This window comes from Herpailurus yagouaroundi, unplaced genomic scaffold, assembly GCF_014898765.1.
Source record: "Herpailurus yagouaroundi ecotype Mexico unplaced genomic scaffold, PumYag 77, whole genome shotgun sequence".
In the NCBI taxonomy this organism is placed as follows: domain Eukaryota; kingdom Metazoa; phylum Chordata; class Mammalia; order Carnivora; family Felidae; genus Herpailurus; species Herpailurus yagouaroundi.
Genome location: NW_024412388.1, coordinates 96,113,005 through 96,126,600, shown reverse-complemented (window position 1 = coordinate 96,126,600; position 13,596 = coordinate 96,113,005). Strand labels below are relative to the sequence as shown.

The following is a 13,596-nucleotide window of genomic DNA, read 5'->3' as shown; positions in this document are numbered from 1 at the left end:
TTTTTTTTTTTTTTAATTTTAATTCCAGTGTAGTTAACATACAGTGTTGTATTGTTTTCAGGTGTACAATAAAGCAGTTCTACCATTCTATACATTACTCAGTGCTCATCATGGTAAGTGTACTCTTTAATACCCATCACCTCTTTCACCCTGATCTATTATTATTATTATCTAAGATACTTCCATCATCCTCTGGGTTCCCCCAACTTTCCCACCACTCTCTGTTCCCTTGTTCTGCTTTATTTTTCTTCATGACACCACTAGCTGAGATTGTGTTTATTGTCTGTCTCCCCCACTCTATGAGGACAGGGACCTGTTCTGTCTAGTTCTCTTCTGTATTCCTAATGAGAAAAAAAACAGATCTGACCCATAGTAAGTGCTCAGTGTTTATTGAGTAAATGAGTTCCTGCGAGTCTTAGCCATAACTCCAAGTTTAAATATTTCTGGAACCTAATCTTATTTATAATTCCAAAACTAAAGATATTCTGCATCCAACGCCTACTTTTTCTTTTGTCCTTATATCATCATTCTGATCGTTATCTCTCACCCCATGCTCACACACATGCAGGTGCACACAGAATGATGATCCAGATTCCAAATGATGTAGAAGGGGCTTTGGCACTGTAATCCCATCTGTAAGAGGTCTCAAGGATGCGTTTTGGTTAGAAATTTAAAAAACATTGAGAAATGTCAACTGTCCATGTGAAAGAAGGGGTTCTGTTGGGAGTGGGCACTGAAGTTTCCAGGCTTCCTCTTAGTAACCCCACCTTTTTCATCCATCTAGCCCCCAAATCCCAAACCTGGGAGTTATTCTTTTTTAAAAAAAAATTTTTTTTAACGTTTATTTATTTTTGAGACAGAGAGAGAGCATGAATGGGGGGAGGGTCAGAGAGAGAGGGAGACACAGAATCAGAAGCAGGCTCCAGGTTCTGAGCTGTCAGCACAGAGCCCAACGCGGGGCTCAAACTCATGGACCGCGAGATCACGACCTGAGCCGAAGCCGGATGCTTAAAACGACTGAGCCACCCAGGTGCCCCACTGGGGCACTCTACCATCTACCATCACTCTCCCTTTTCTTACAGTTTACCTGAGGGCAGGTAATTTTGCCTCTATGTACCTCATTCATTCCTCTGTCCAGTCTCCATAGCATTTGTCCTACTTTAAGCCCCTTTGTCAGCCTAGCTATTGAAACAACCTTCTGAATAGTCCCCTGTCCCTTTTCTTCTCTCTCCCAGCCACTCACTCCACAAGTACTGGAGTAATCATTCTTAAGTGTGTACCATAGGTTGTTTGGGTCCAGCTTCAGATCCTGTTCCTTTTTTTCATTATTTTTATTTTTATTTACTTTTTTTTTAGAGAGAGAGAGAGAGAGAGCATTTGAACATGAGCAGGGGAGGGGCAGAGAGCGAGGGAGACAGAATCTGAGGCAGTCTCCAGGCTCTGAGCTGTCAGCACAGAGCTTGACTGGGGGCTCAAACTTGCGAACCTCGAGATCATGACCTGAGCCGTAGTCAGATGTTTAACCGACTGAGCCACCCAGGTGCCCCTAGATCCTTTTAACAAACTTTTTTATTTCCCATGCCAGACTCCCACTTCACACTATAATAACTCCAGTCTCTTACCCGGTTCTATTTACTTGTTTAGGTGTCTGTCCCTTACACTAAAAAAAAAAAAAAAAAAAAAAAAAAAAAAACTATAAGCTTCTCAAGGATGGGAATTTTTTCACTCCAGGCTCTCCAGCCCAGCACCAGGCCCTTGGTGGGCCTAATAAACACTGAATCTTGCTCAAAAGTCTTTGCTGGGTCTCCATTGCGCATAGCAGTAATTCTATAAACTCACACCAATCGATGAAGAAGCCAGCTCTCATCCCAAAAGAAACAAAAAGACTGCTTTTCCAGAAAAGAACACGTCCAGTTTTATAGACATTCTGTGATCGTGTTTCTTGTTTATGATGTTTTACGGACACAAATATTGCAGTAAGGTTACTAGGAATAAATTGTGTTGCTACAGCTAAAAACACAAATCAATACATAAAATATTTTCCTCAGTAATGGAAAAGTTAGATAAAGTTGTTGGCTGTAACTTTTAGTGCTGTGAAGATAAAACACAGAGGTAAGGCACCATTTAATAACTAGGTAAGGTATGAGAGTAACATACACAGCAATGAGTCAGACTGTGTGTGCTTCCCGGCCTCCCCTCAGGAAAAATCTCAATGGGACCTCAGCCTTTTTTTACTCTATTCTGTCTACCTGGAAAGCCTTACTTCACCTAATGTACCTGGGAGCTAGAGAAGGGAAGGATTCCTGTGCACTGAAAAGCAAGTAAAACTTAGACTCAGGATGGACATGGAGGTTCAAGTGGTCCCATACAATCATTCCACAGTGGAGGTTTTTGCACCGGTGTAGAGGAAAACAATGTAAATAAAAGCATAGACATTAAGGTGGCCCATGGTGGGTGTAAGGAGAATGTGGAAAGAAGGAACAGAACTACCATTTTTACAGCTACTTTTTCTCACTTGATCTCAAAGCAACAAAGGGTAGGCAATGTTATTTGCATTCAATCTGAAGCTTCTCTTTATTCTTTCAACAGATATCTTCTGAACACCCAATATGGACACAGCCGTTGCCCTCAAGGAGAAGGATACCTGCGAACAGGTGGCCCCGATCAAGGAGGAAATACGCAAGTAGCACAAGTTGGTATAAAATCATATGCAATACTGACATTTTCAGGGCCTTAGTTAAAATGTGGCTGTCATGTGGGAGAGAGTGGGAACTACTGAGAAATTAAGGAAAACAGCTTTTGGTATTCAGAGAGCAGTAGCTTTCTTCTCTATGCCCTTCTCATCTCCACCCAAAATCAAAATGGTTTAAAGCATGCACTGAACAATGAGAAAAACACCATGTTTTCTCCTTACCTACCCTGGAGTCTAGTACATCTGCGCCAGGAGGCCAAGCCCAAGTCCTGTGAAGCACTGCGGGCTCATTTTCTGAGCTGATCCTGAAGGATAGATAAGGAGTTTCATCAGGCAGTGGGGGTGGAAGGAGAGAGCTCACCAAGCAGGCAAGTTAGAGAGATATTCTGGGCAAAGCGAACAGTTTGTGCAAAGGCGTGGAAGCATGAGAAACCATAATAGTTTAGGGAAGCCACGAGCTTTAGTGTGAACGGAGGCAAGTATGGCAGCAATTGCCAGGAAATGAGGCTGCAGAGATATATTGGTCCCATGTTATGAAGGACCTTGTCTGCTACCATAAGGAATAGAAAATGACTGTGCTGTGCTCTCCCAATGCGGGGTACTGTTACATAAAATAAAGAGAGATACAGTTGGAAATGTGGATGGGGCTCGATTAATGGCAAAGCCGAGGAGTCTGGGTCTTAACTGGCAGACCGTGGAGCATCATCTAGATCTGGGATCTAACCTGAGGCGGGGAACTTCAGGACGCCCTTCACACGCTTGTGTCTTACACCTGCTAGCTCCCGGGTGTTTTCGGTGTTGGTACACTGCTTCCCGAGTACCAGGGCTTACCTGTGTGGTGTTTACCCCACAAACTGATGGAGCAAGTGTTTCCTAGTTCTTGCTCCCAGACAAGGGGGGCCTTCCCTCCGGCATTCTTCAGTTCATCTGCTCAGTGGACTAGCGCCATCGATACACTTAGGTTATATAAAGTTTATCAAGTAACAATATGTGGCCACCTGGACAGAATTTGTTTCAGGACCTTCTCATTCCTAAGTGGCTACCTCCCAAAACAGAGGATAACTATTTTTACATGCGCCCCTTGGCCCACGGGGTGACCTTATATCTTCAGTACCTTTTCAGACAGGAATTAGGAGGTGGGGAAGCCGCCGCAAAGGCCCAGCCCACGCACTCTGCACAGCCACCTCCCGCCATGGACATTGGCCTGGCAGGCTTTCGGAAAAGAACCCCAGGTCTTCCTCCCTGTCTCCTGACCAGGCTCTCCTCTGCCCAAGGCCCACATTGATTAATTGCCCCTTTTAATAGCACGGCCTCAGTCTTTAGGGAGGAAGGCGTCACATTTGCTCTTCCCCTTGTAAGAACGGGGCCCAATTCATTCTTGTCCAGGCAGCATAATAAATAACCTGCCCCTGTTGGCAGGGAGTTTATTAGAGACTGATGGGACATTTAACAATAACTGGGGGCCTGTGATTTATTAGGTAGGGAGGTTCATGGCGTCTCCAAAGACTGGGAATGTGGAATTTAATTGATAAAGCGACTGTCAGCAGCAATGAGATGCACTCAATAGAATATGCATTTGAGGGATTCTCTTTGGAGCTGTCAGGAAGGGTTTCTGCTAATCATATTCAGCTTCCGCGGATGGTGGCGTCTGCCGGATATCTGGGTGAGAGACAAATGGCAGGGAGGGGACTCAGAGGGGGGCCCGGGGAGGGATGCACCTGTCAGTTGCCCAGCCCGATGGAAGAATGTGACACAAATGAGCAAAAGGAAACAGGATTCCCATCACCCTGAGTGAGGACTCTTCAAGAGGCCTTCGTCTCTCTCCTGTGAGCCGCTGGAGAGAGCAAGAGGCGCCCGAGCACCCACTTCCTGGAAAAGGAGGGAAATGAAAGAGTTAAATGGCAAGAAGAGAGATCTGTTCCGGAATCTCCCTAAGCCCTGAGGCTTCTGCACCAGAGACCCCCTGCCTTGCTGTCCAGCTCCAGACGCTCACACACACAACACACACACTGCCAAGCGCCACAGTTCGTTACCCACCTGCCCCCCGTACGGTAGTTTCCACACAGCCTCCCTCGAACCCCTGGTTCAGGGGGCAGCTCCTCCTGTCACAGCCGCTTTTGTGCCAAGAACAGAGCCACAGAAACTCTGATGGAGTCTCACCTTTGTTTCTTGTTGCTGTTTCCCAGCTCTGGAGACCCCAGAATCCAGGCTGAGAACCTGGAAATAAATGCTTGCGGGCTGGCGCGTACAGAGCATTAGCGCACCCCTCCACCCTGTTTCCGAGACCTGGTGTATCTCCGAGGGCCAGCGATAATGGCGCTGGCGCTAGCACGGCTCTGTCCTCAGACAGTCCTGAGCCTTCCCAAGGCAGCTCTGCTCGAATTTTCTATCCCTCCGTCCCTCAGGCTGTTGCTCAGCCCTCAACCAGGCCATGTAAGGCATGAGAGGGGCTTTCTCAGGCCAGTCTGCTTCCCTCCTTTGATCCTCATGCATCTATTCTTAGGTCCCAGGAGCCCGGTCTGCCTCCGTGTTCCCTTCAGGGAGAGAAAGGGAGGGGGAAGCTATAGCCAGGGAAGAAGAAGTAATTGTCACTGTCTAATCTGAGCCTCGGTGGTGACACTGAGGGACCTCTGAGCAGAACGGATGCAGCAACTGGTTTGATTAAATCAAGCCTCTCCCACAACCTTGTTAAATTAAACTGACAGGCCGAGAGCAGACGCGGGAGGGCAGAGGGATCATCGCCTCGGGTGGGGGCAGAGGAGGCCCAGAGCCGAGGTTGGTAAGAAGATCAGATGGTAGCAGAGCGGCAGCCTGCCCTTTCCCTTGTTTGCTGACTACAGATACGAGCTGAGATTTATGGATGTGAGATGCTTAAGTACCTGTCTGAGCACAGGCTGTGAAACCAACGCTGAGGCAGACGGCTGCCTCCCCGTGGGCTCTGCAAATTCCCTTGGCAGTCGGGCCTCACATTTGCAGCCGTGCTCTTGACATTTCAAAGGGCCTCTAAATATCTTGCCTTTACAGCAGGCAGGGAGCAGAGGAGTCGTTCGCCCCACTTTACAGTTAGAGCAACTGAGGCACAGAGAGATTACAGGGCCAACCAGAGCCACGCAGAGACAGGCCAGCGGAGCCGGTCCAAGACCCCAGGTCTTCTGCCCGCCGCTTCTGGCCCACATCGCCTCCAACGTCCTGCCATATGGCAGAATTTCCCAGGGCTTAGTCCCTGGGCTGCCATCTCTTCTCCCACCCACCAAAGAAACGTAAGCCACACAGCTTGCTTTGTGGGCTGTCAGGAAAATGCCAACTCCCGACTGGCTTAGGGCAGCCCACCTGCAGAGCACACAGCTAGCTTCCAAAGGCCACGAGGCCATTCTGTCGCACTCCTGTCACGCGCCCCCGTGCCCAAGCCCTTGTGAGCCATTTCCACTGCACCTAATTACAAGTCAGGGGAGAGGGGGTACGAGAGAGAGATAACACCGATACCCCTGCTGGCTTCCTCACCTGTCACCCAGTTCCTCACCTGCCAAAGCTAATTTTCCACTCACCAGTGGGTGAGAGCTCATTTCGGAGCGGCTGAGCCACACGCACCCTCACATACGTACACGGGTTCATGGTGCCATTGTGAACAGAGTACTGCCTCCCCCAGGATGCCCTTGTTCTCACTTCGGATGCGCTCCAATGATTTGTTCATTGACACCTCCAGCCCTCCCCAGTCTCTGTCTCCGTAGCGAGGACACTAGGATGGGGATACTACTAAAGGTGGTGCACACTGATTGCCAGAGCGCACTGTCGGACCTGCCTCCTCCAGAGGCACGCTCATCACACCCCAGGGTCTGATCAAATCCCGCAACGGGGGGTGGGGGGGGAGGGACGGGGACAGGAGAAGGGGGAGAAGGGCAGACTTTGAACCACGATGAAGGACGCAGGCTCCATGAGAGCCTGTACAAGGTGGTAACATTTGCTTGAGAGGGACAAAACCACTGTAAGCATCACCCACCAGGGGGGAGTGTGTATGTGCCACAGCAGATCTCGTATCACCGTGCTCTTTCTCTGTGGTTACTGCATGATTTTGATCACCACTCTTGACCCGAGAAAGATAGGAAACAGCAGACAGGCAGATAGGTCGAAGATACTTAGACAAATATCACCAGCCTCTTAAATTCCTCTTGGGTGTTGTCATTGGCCACACCCAAACCCGACATCTCCAATCTACCTGAACCCCTCTTAGGCAAGGAGTTGGACTCCTCTAGAAACACCTGCCAAAGTGAGGCGGAGGGAAAGGCCGTCTTGCCTGGCAGGTGAGGAGGAAAGACCACTGGGCCTGGGTTCCCATGCCGGCTCTGCCTCTGGCCACCTGGGTGATGTACGGCAAATCATTTCACATTTCTGGGCTGCACTTTCCTGACCTGTAAATCATATGCTTGGGTAGGAAATGCAGACTTTTGTTAGAGTTTTAAAATTTTAAAGATCACCAAGGAGAAAACTGAGACCCAAAGAGGTTGAATTACTTGTCTAAGGCTCCACGATGAGGCAGCCGAGTGACTGAGAGGGTGTGGGTCCTGGAGCGAAAGCCAGAGCTTTGTGTGACCAGAGGGGAGTTCTGGCTCCCCAGCTCCCTTCTTCCTCATCTGCAGAATGGAGGCAATAGGAGCCCCTCTGCCTCTGAGGGTTTGGGACCAGTAGATGAGCGCCTGATACAGGGAAAGCCTTCGATAAATGTTAGCAAGCACTATTTTTAGTGACAGACCAGAGGTTCAGACCCACATGTCTTGACTTCTGGTCTCTCCATGAGGTCACAATCCCCTGATTATCTATAAGGTCCTCCTCAGCTCCCAAATTCTATGATTCCAAGTCAGATAGATTAAAATGCAAGTTACTTCCAAAACCCTCCAGGCAGAGACACAAAAGACCATTTAGGGGATTCATTATTCACTCTCCATTGCCTCAGTCACTTTCTATGGATGATGATTCATGGGGAATAATCACAGCAAAGAAAACCTGTCCAAAGGCAGGGAGAGGGAGGGCAGTAGAAACCAAACCTCCTTTGCATGTGGAGTGCCTATTCTTTAAAAGGTATCTTCATTTGTGAAGTGATGGCAGTGTCTCTTGGCCTCATTGCCATTCCACTCTGGAACTTGAGGCTTTCTCTTGGTATAGATGGCTGCCACCGGGAGCCACTGCCCACCCTGCCTCCACCCCCCCGCCCAGAACCCTGGGGAGAGGGTCCTGCCTCTCTGGTCAAGCAGAAGCCTTCACAGCAGCAGCTGTCACCCTGGCACTGGCTGCCCTAGGGGTCTCTGGCCATACCCCAGGGCTGGCATCTATTCCAGGCTTGGACAGTTCTCCAGTCCCCGCAGAAGACCAGGAGACCCTTGGGAACCAGCCTGGTGGCAGCAAGTATGCAGTAAGCCAAACCTGAGATGTGACCTCTTTTTCTCCTCACCCCATGGCCTCAGGAAAAGAAGCAGGTAGCCTTCTTTCTGTCTCGCCGACAAGTCTCTCCCTGGCAGGCTGCCAACTCCTGGTTTTTGCTCACAGCAACCAGAAGCTGGGGGCGGTGGGGGGTGGGGGGTGCTGGTAAGTAGTGTGTAACAAAATGAGCTTTCCCTCTGAGTGGGAGGCCATGTAGGTGAGGTTACAGGGAAGCGGGCACAGGGCTGCCAGGGAGCCAGCTGTGGCAGAATGTCCCTGGGAGCGTGCTGAGAATGACTCCCTCTCCCTTTCCACGCAGTTCCCATCTACCGGCATTGGTTTGCACAAATCGCATTAAGTATTTCCCTGTGCTGTGTGTGCCCTGACATTCTTCAGGTGCTCTTTGCAGTTGAAAAATATTTGCTTTTCCAGTAATGTTTGCAAAATGGAAATATTTGCTTCCCAAGTAGCAATGAGACCATTGCTTAGGCACCACAAGCACAAGACCCATAGCTGCAAATAATTCCAAATAAGGCTCAGTAGCAGCCCATATTTGGACTAGTCTGAATAACTAACTGTTCATTGTTTGGACTCGTCTAATTTTGCACTAGTCAGTTCCCTCTGAATTGTTCAGGCGAGATAGCCCATTCATACATGGAGTTTTCCAAAATACTATACTGCTGTTTCTTTCCCCTGCCCCCTCCCCCAACACCTTCCTTCTGTGTTGTAGAAAAAGTTGTAGCCACTGCATGACTGATGGCCTGGCCTTGCAAGGCAGGTGGCTTTGTACAAAAGTTAAGGCTGAGAGTGGTGCCTAGTTTGGCACTAGGTGTAAATTCAGCCACGGGGTTTGTGGATGGGGGACTAGAACCCTCAGTGGTTCTAGTCATCTTGGTAACCCACCTCAGGTCACACCCCGCATGCTTTCTGCAGAGTAGGTAGTAGAAAGAAGGAACAGGAGAACTTTGTCCCTTCAACATAAAGACCAGTCTCTTTTGGCCTCAGTTGCTCTATAAGTGGAGGGAATGACACTCCATGTTTGAAGACATGAAAGCTAAGGAGCTTTTTCCCCCCATGCCTAGAGTCTTTGATTTCTCTAGCCAGTCAAAAGATTTTTCAGTTAAAATCCAAAGTGAATCTTTCCTTTGGAACCAAGGGACCTCTAGCATATAGGCCACTTGGTCCCTCTGCTGTCTCTCCTGATATCAGGATTGTATGAGGCACAGGAGCCCAGTCCCATCTAAGGTGGACAGAGGAATAAAGCTAGAAGTTAGATTGTTTTCAGAATAACTAGGCCTTGCAATCCCTATCAAAATAACACCAGCATTCTTCACAGAGCTAGAACAAACAATCCTAAAATTTGTATAGAACCAGAAAAGACCCCGAATAGCCAAAGCAATCTTGAAAAAGAAAACCAAAGCAGGAGGCATCACAATCCCGGACCACTTTCTTACACCGTACACAAAAATAAACTCAAAATGGATGAAAGACCTAAACTTAAGACAGGAAGCCATCAAAGTCCTAGCTTCAAAATAAATCAAAATAAAAAGCTTCTGCACAGCGAAGGAAATAATCAGCAAAACTGAAAGGCAACCTTCAGAATAAGAGAAGATATTTGCAAACGACATATCAGATAAAAAGTTAGTATCCAAAATCTATAAAGAACTTCTCAAACTCAACACCCAAAAAAACAAATAATCCGGTGAATAAATGGGCAAAAGACGTGAATAGACACTTCTCAAAAGAAGACATCCAGATGGCTGACAGACACATGAAAAAATGCTCAACATCACTCATCATCAGGGAAATACAAATCAAAACCACAATGAGATATCACCTCACACATGTCAGAATGGCTAACATAACTCAGGCAACAACAGATGTTGGTGAGGATGTGGAAAAAGAGGATCTCTTTTCACCGCTGGTGGGAATGCAAACTGGTTCAGCCCCTCTGGAAAATAGTATGGAAGTCCCTCAAAAAATTAAAAATAGAACTACCTTATGACCCAGCAATTGCACTACTAGGCATTTATCCACAGAATACAGGTGTGCTATTTTGAAGGGGCACGTGCACCCCAACGCTTATAGCAGCGCTATCAACAATAGCCAAAGTATGGAAAGAGCCCAAATGTCCATCGATGGATGAATGGATAAAGAAGATGTGGTATATATATATACAATGGAGTATTACTCAGCAATCAAAAAGAATGAAATCTTGTCATTTGCAACTATGTGAATGGAACTAGAAATTAGAGAAAGACAAATATTTGAGAGACAAACTTCACTCATACAAGGAATTCAAGATACCAAACAGATGAACATAAGGGAAGGGAAACAAAAATAATATAAAAACGGGAGGGGGACAAAACATAAAAGACTCAAATATAGAGAACAAACAGTGTTGCGGGAGGGGCTGTGGGAGGTGGGATGGGCTAAATGGGCAAAGGGCATTAAGGAGTCTACTCCTGAAATCATTGGTGCACTATATGCTAACTAACTTGGGTGTAAATTTTAAAAATTAATTAAGTAATTAAAAAAAAGAATAACTAGGCCTCACTCCAGTCCCCTCCTTGCAGTCCCAACATGTTCACACTCAGACACACAGTCTCTGCCCAGCACCTCCTGGCCTGCCTGCCAGGCGAGGTCCTCTGCCTGGAGAGGGACAGTTCCGCAGTATATCTGAACACATTCCAACAGCACATGTTTATCTCTAGGGTCAGCCTTTCCTGTTGATGCTCAGGAGGTGTGGGGGAGCTGCTGGCAGGCACAGGGGGTGGAGGCCTGAGGGCAGTAGGGATATGGACGCCCCTCTCAGGAGGGTGATGTTATGATGAGGTTTCCAGACCGTGTGTGGCCATGCATGTCTTTCCTCACATCAGTATGAACTCTTCAGCTCTTCTGCTGTCAGTGGAGACGGGCACAGCCTCACCCAGGGATGCATCTTCCAGAGGGCGGGCTAAGACGCGCTGGGTGGGGACCTCCAGGTGGGGGCCATGGGATATGGAGCCAGGAGAACGGCCGTGTTTCCATTGTTTACTGTAGGATGTGAGCTCTGTTGGGACGCAACTGGTTCTGCCTCTCCCTTTGAGCTCAGTTATTGGTGCCAGGACCTCCAGGCTTTGGCAGTGGGACAGACGGGGCCACCCTCCCTGAGTAGGTAGGCAAACCCCATGAGTCTGACACCCTTAGACACCATTTCCAGGAGTTGCGCCCCCTCCCTCAGGAAAAGTACCCACCACACTTATCCCCACCAGCAGGGGGCAAATGCTGAGCTACCGTTTAGGGGTCCTTCCCCCACCCCTGTCCCCACCCCCGCCCACCTCTGGGTGGCTTTGAGAAAGTATGTTCATAACCAATCTCAGACCTTTGATATGTTCCTTATTTTCAAGTGAGATAATTTCATCTTCCCTCCAGGCTGAGTTTTGAGGGGCAGGAGAGAGGAGGTCGAACTATTTGATTCTTCTTCAGCAAAAATGAATCATGTCCCACATCCCCCATTCTCAGCCTAGGGATATTTACCCATGTTTATATAACTATGGCAACAGGCTTTATTCTCTGCCATTTAAACCCTTAAAAAAAAAAAAAAAGAAAGAAAAGAAAAATGGAAAGCAATCCATTTCCCTGTTCCTGCCTCCTGGTCTACCCAGATGACAGAGCTATTCCTGCAGAAGCAAGGTAAGAGACAGAGTCCCACATGTCCTGGTATAATGTCAGCCTTCTCCGAGGGTAAGTTTGCAATGGCCCAACCTCATGAAAGGCCTTACGAGTTTAACAGTCACTTTCTACCAAAATCCTATGGGAACCACACAGTAATAGCACCTCTGACTTGTCTGGGACCTCTCTTTTGAGCACCACGCTGAGATTAGGGGCATCGATTTTCTTTTTCTTGCCATCTCCTTGACCTTAAAAGGGGATGGATTTCGTAATGTATATAACTGTCGTGTCACTACGTCAACCACCTGAAACTAACATATGTCAACTATCTTTCAATTAAAAATATTTTTTTTTTAAAAAGTGGATGGAATGCCAGCTGGCTTTGCTAACAATATATTCTTCATCTCTGAGATGGATTCCTCTTGTCCTGACTACTTCACAGATTGTTGTCAAAATAGAGTTTTGTAAGGAGTGTAAAAGTGTTAATTAGACTCACATAGGTTTAACTAGAAGCAAGAGAAACTGAGGCCAGGAACAGGGAAGCATCTGTGCGAGGACAACTGTGCTGTCAGAGGCCTAGGACACCCAACCACCCAGTCTAAACTTGTTACCAGATCAGCCTGCACCTCTTGGAGTTTGAACTACAGCCACCCTCTTACCTTCCAAGAGGACCCCAGTCCAAGTGCTCTCAGGGATGGCAAAACCCAGGCTTAAACTTGCCTCTAAAGACTATGGGAACCACAGACTCACAAACGTTTACTCACTGCCTCCTGCAGCAGTCACTGTGCTGGGTGCTAGAGATCTCAGAGTGAGCAAGGCCCGCAGGGCTGGGGAACTCTTCTGTGGTGGTTCTCCCACGTAAGACTATGTGTGGATTATGTTAGCGGCCAGGTCCCCCTTTCTATCCCCATCCAAAAAGACTCAACTCCAGAATGGTTCAGCAGGTCTGGGGACCGCAGCTCCGTCCTTGGGGGTGGCTCCCACTGTGAACATGCTTCGGATACCACGGGAGTGTCCCCTTGGGAATCTCTGTCTCCCAACTGCAAGGAAGCCTGTGAGTGGGTCGCAGGACCACGCGGACTGGCGAGGCCAGACTCACTCAGGTAACGGAAAGACCCGGAGAGCAGAAGTAAATGGTGATTCAAGCTCGGCAGCTTGGAAACACCTCTGTAGATTGATTCTCAGCTCCTTCCTGCAACAGTCGGGTTTTCTGATCCATGCCGGATCCTGAGCAGGGACCCCGAAGGGATCCCAGGCACCCGGGCTTAGGGCTTAGCACCCGGCCACTGAGACTCAGACTTCCGAGGGAGTTCTCACCCATCTACGCCTCTTCTTTCTTTTCTCCATCCATCCGCTACCGCTGCCTCAGCTTTGTCCAAAGAGGGGCACTCAGGTCTAGGACAAAAGACATGGGCGAGATCCCCTGTAATTGAGGAGCTGGGGTTAAGTGGAGACATCCGAAGGGACTCTGTAGAGTCTTCATTTCTAAAGATGTTCGTTTTTACGCACCCCCCCCCCCCCCCCCCGCCCCTTGTCTTTCAATAGTAAGCAGGAGTGGCACCCTTTCCTGACCAGGATCAGAATGAATGACCGCAGCGCCTGCATTCACTCTGCACCTTCTCACGCGTCTGCAAGGTTCTGTCTCGGAGACCCCAAATTCTGCCTGGGGCAAACTTTCTCCCGTTAATTGTCTTGAGATAACACGTCGCTAATTACCCTAATTACTCTCGGGCCCTGCAACACCGTCCCCCGCGGGCCAGGGAGGGTGGCGCGGCGCCTGGGCGCGGGGAGGGACCAGTAACCCTGGCCGCAGCGGAGGCTGGTCCAGAGCTCCGCTG

General features: G+C 48.5%; 2 long non-coding RNA genes across 2 annotated transcripts; one reads left to right on the top strand and one right to left on the bottom strand.

The window, feature by feature from the left end:
- The first annotated feature begins 60 nt into the window (after positions 1–60).
- On the top strand, positions 61–3,332 carry LOC121027682 (uncharacterized). The gene is made up of 2 exons (XR_005788863.1): positions 61–113; positions 2,590–3,332. It is a non-coding gene; the product is annotated as an uncharacterized LOC121027682 (long non-coding RNA).
- Positions 3,333–4,149: 817 nt separating this feature from the next.
- On the bottom strand, positions 4,150–5,869 carry LOC121027683 (uncharacterized). The gene is made up of 2 exons (XR_005788864.1): positions 4,853–5,869; positions 4,150–4,561 (listed from the first exon to the last, which is right to left on the bottom strand). It is a non-coding gene; the product is annotated as an uncharacterized LOC121027683 (long non-coding RNA).
- Positions 5,870–13,596: the final 7,727 nt, after the last annotated feature.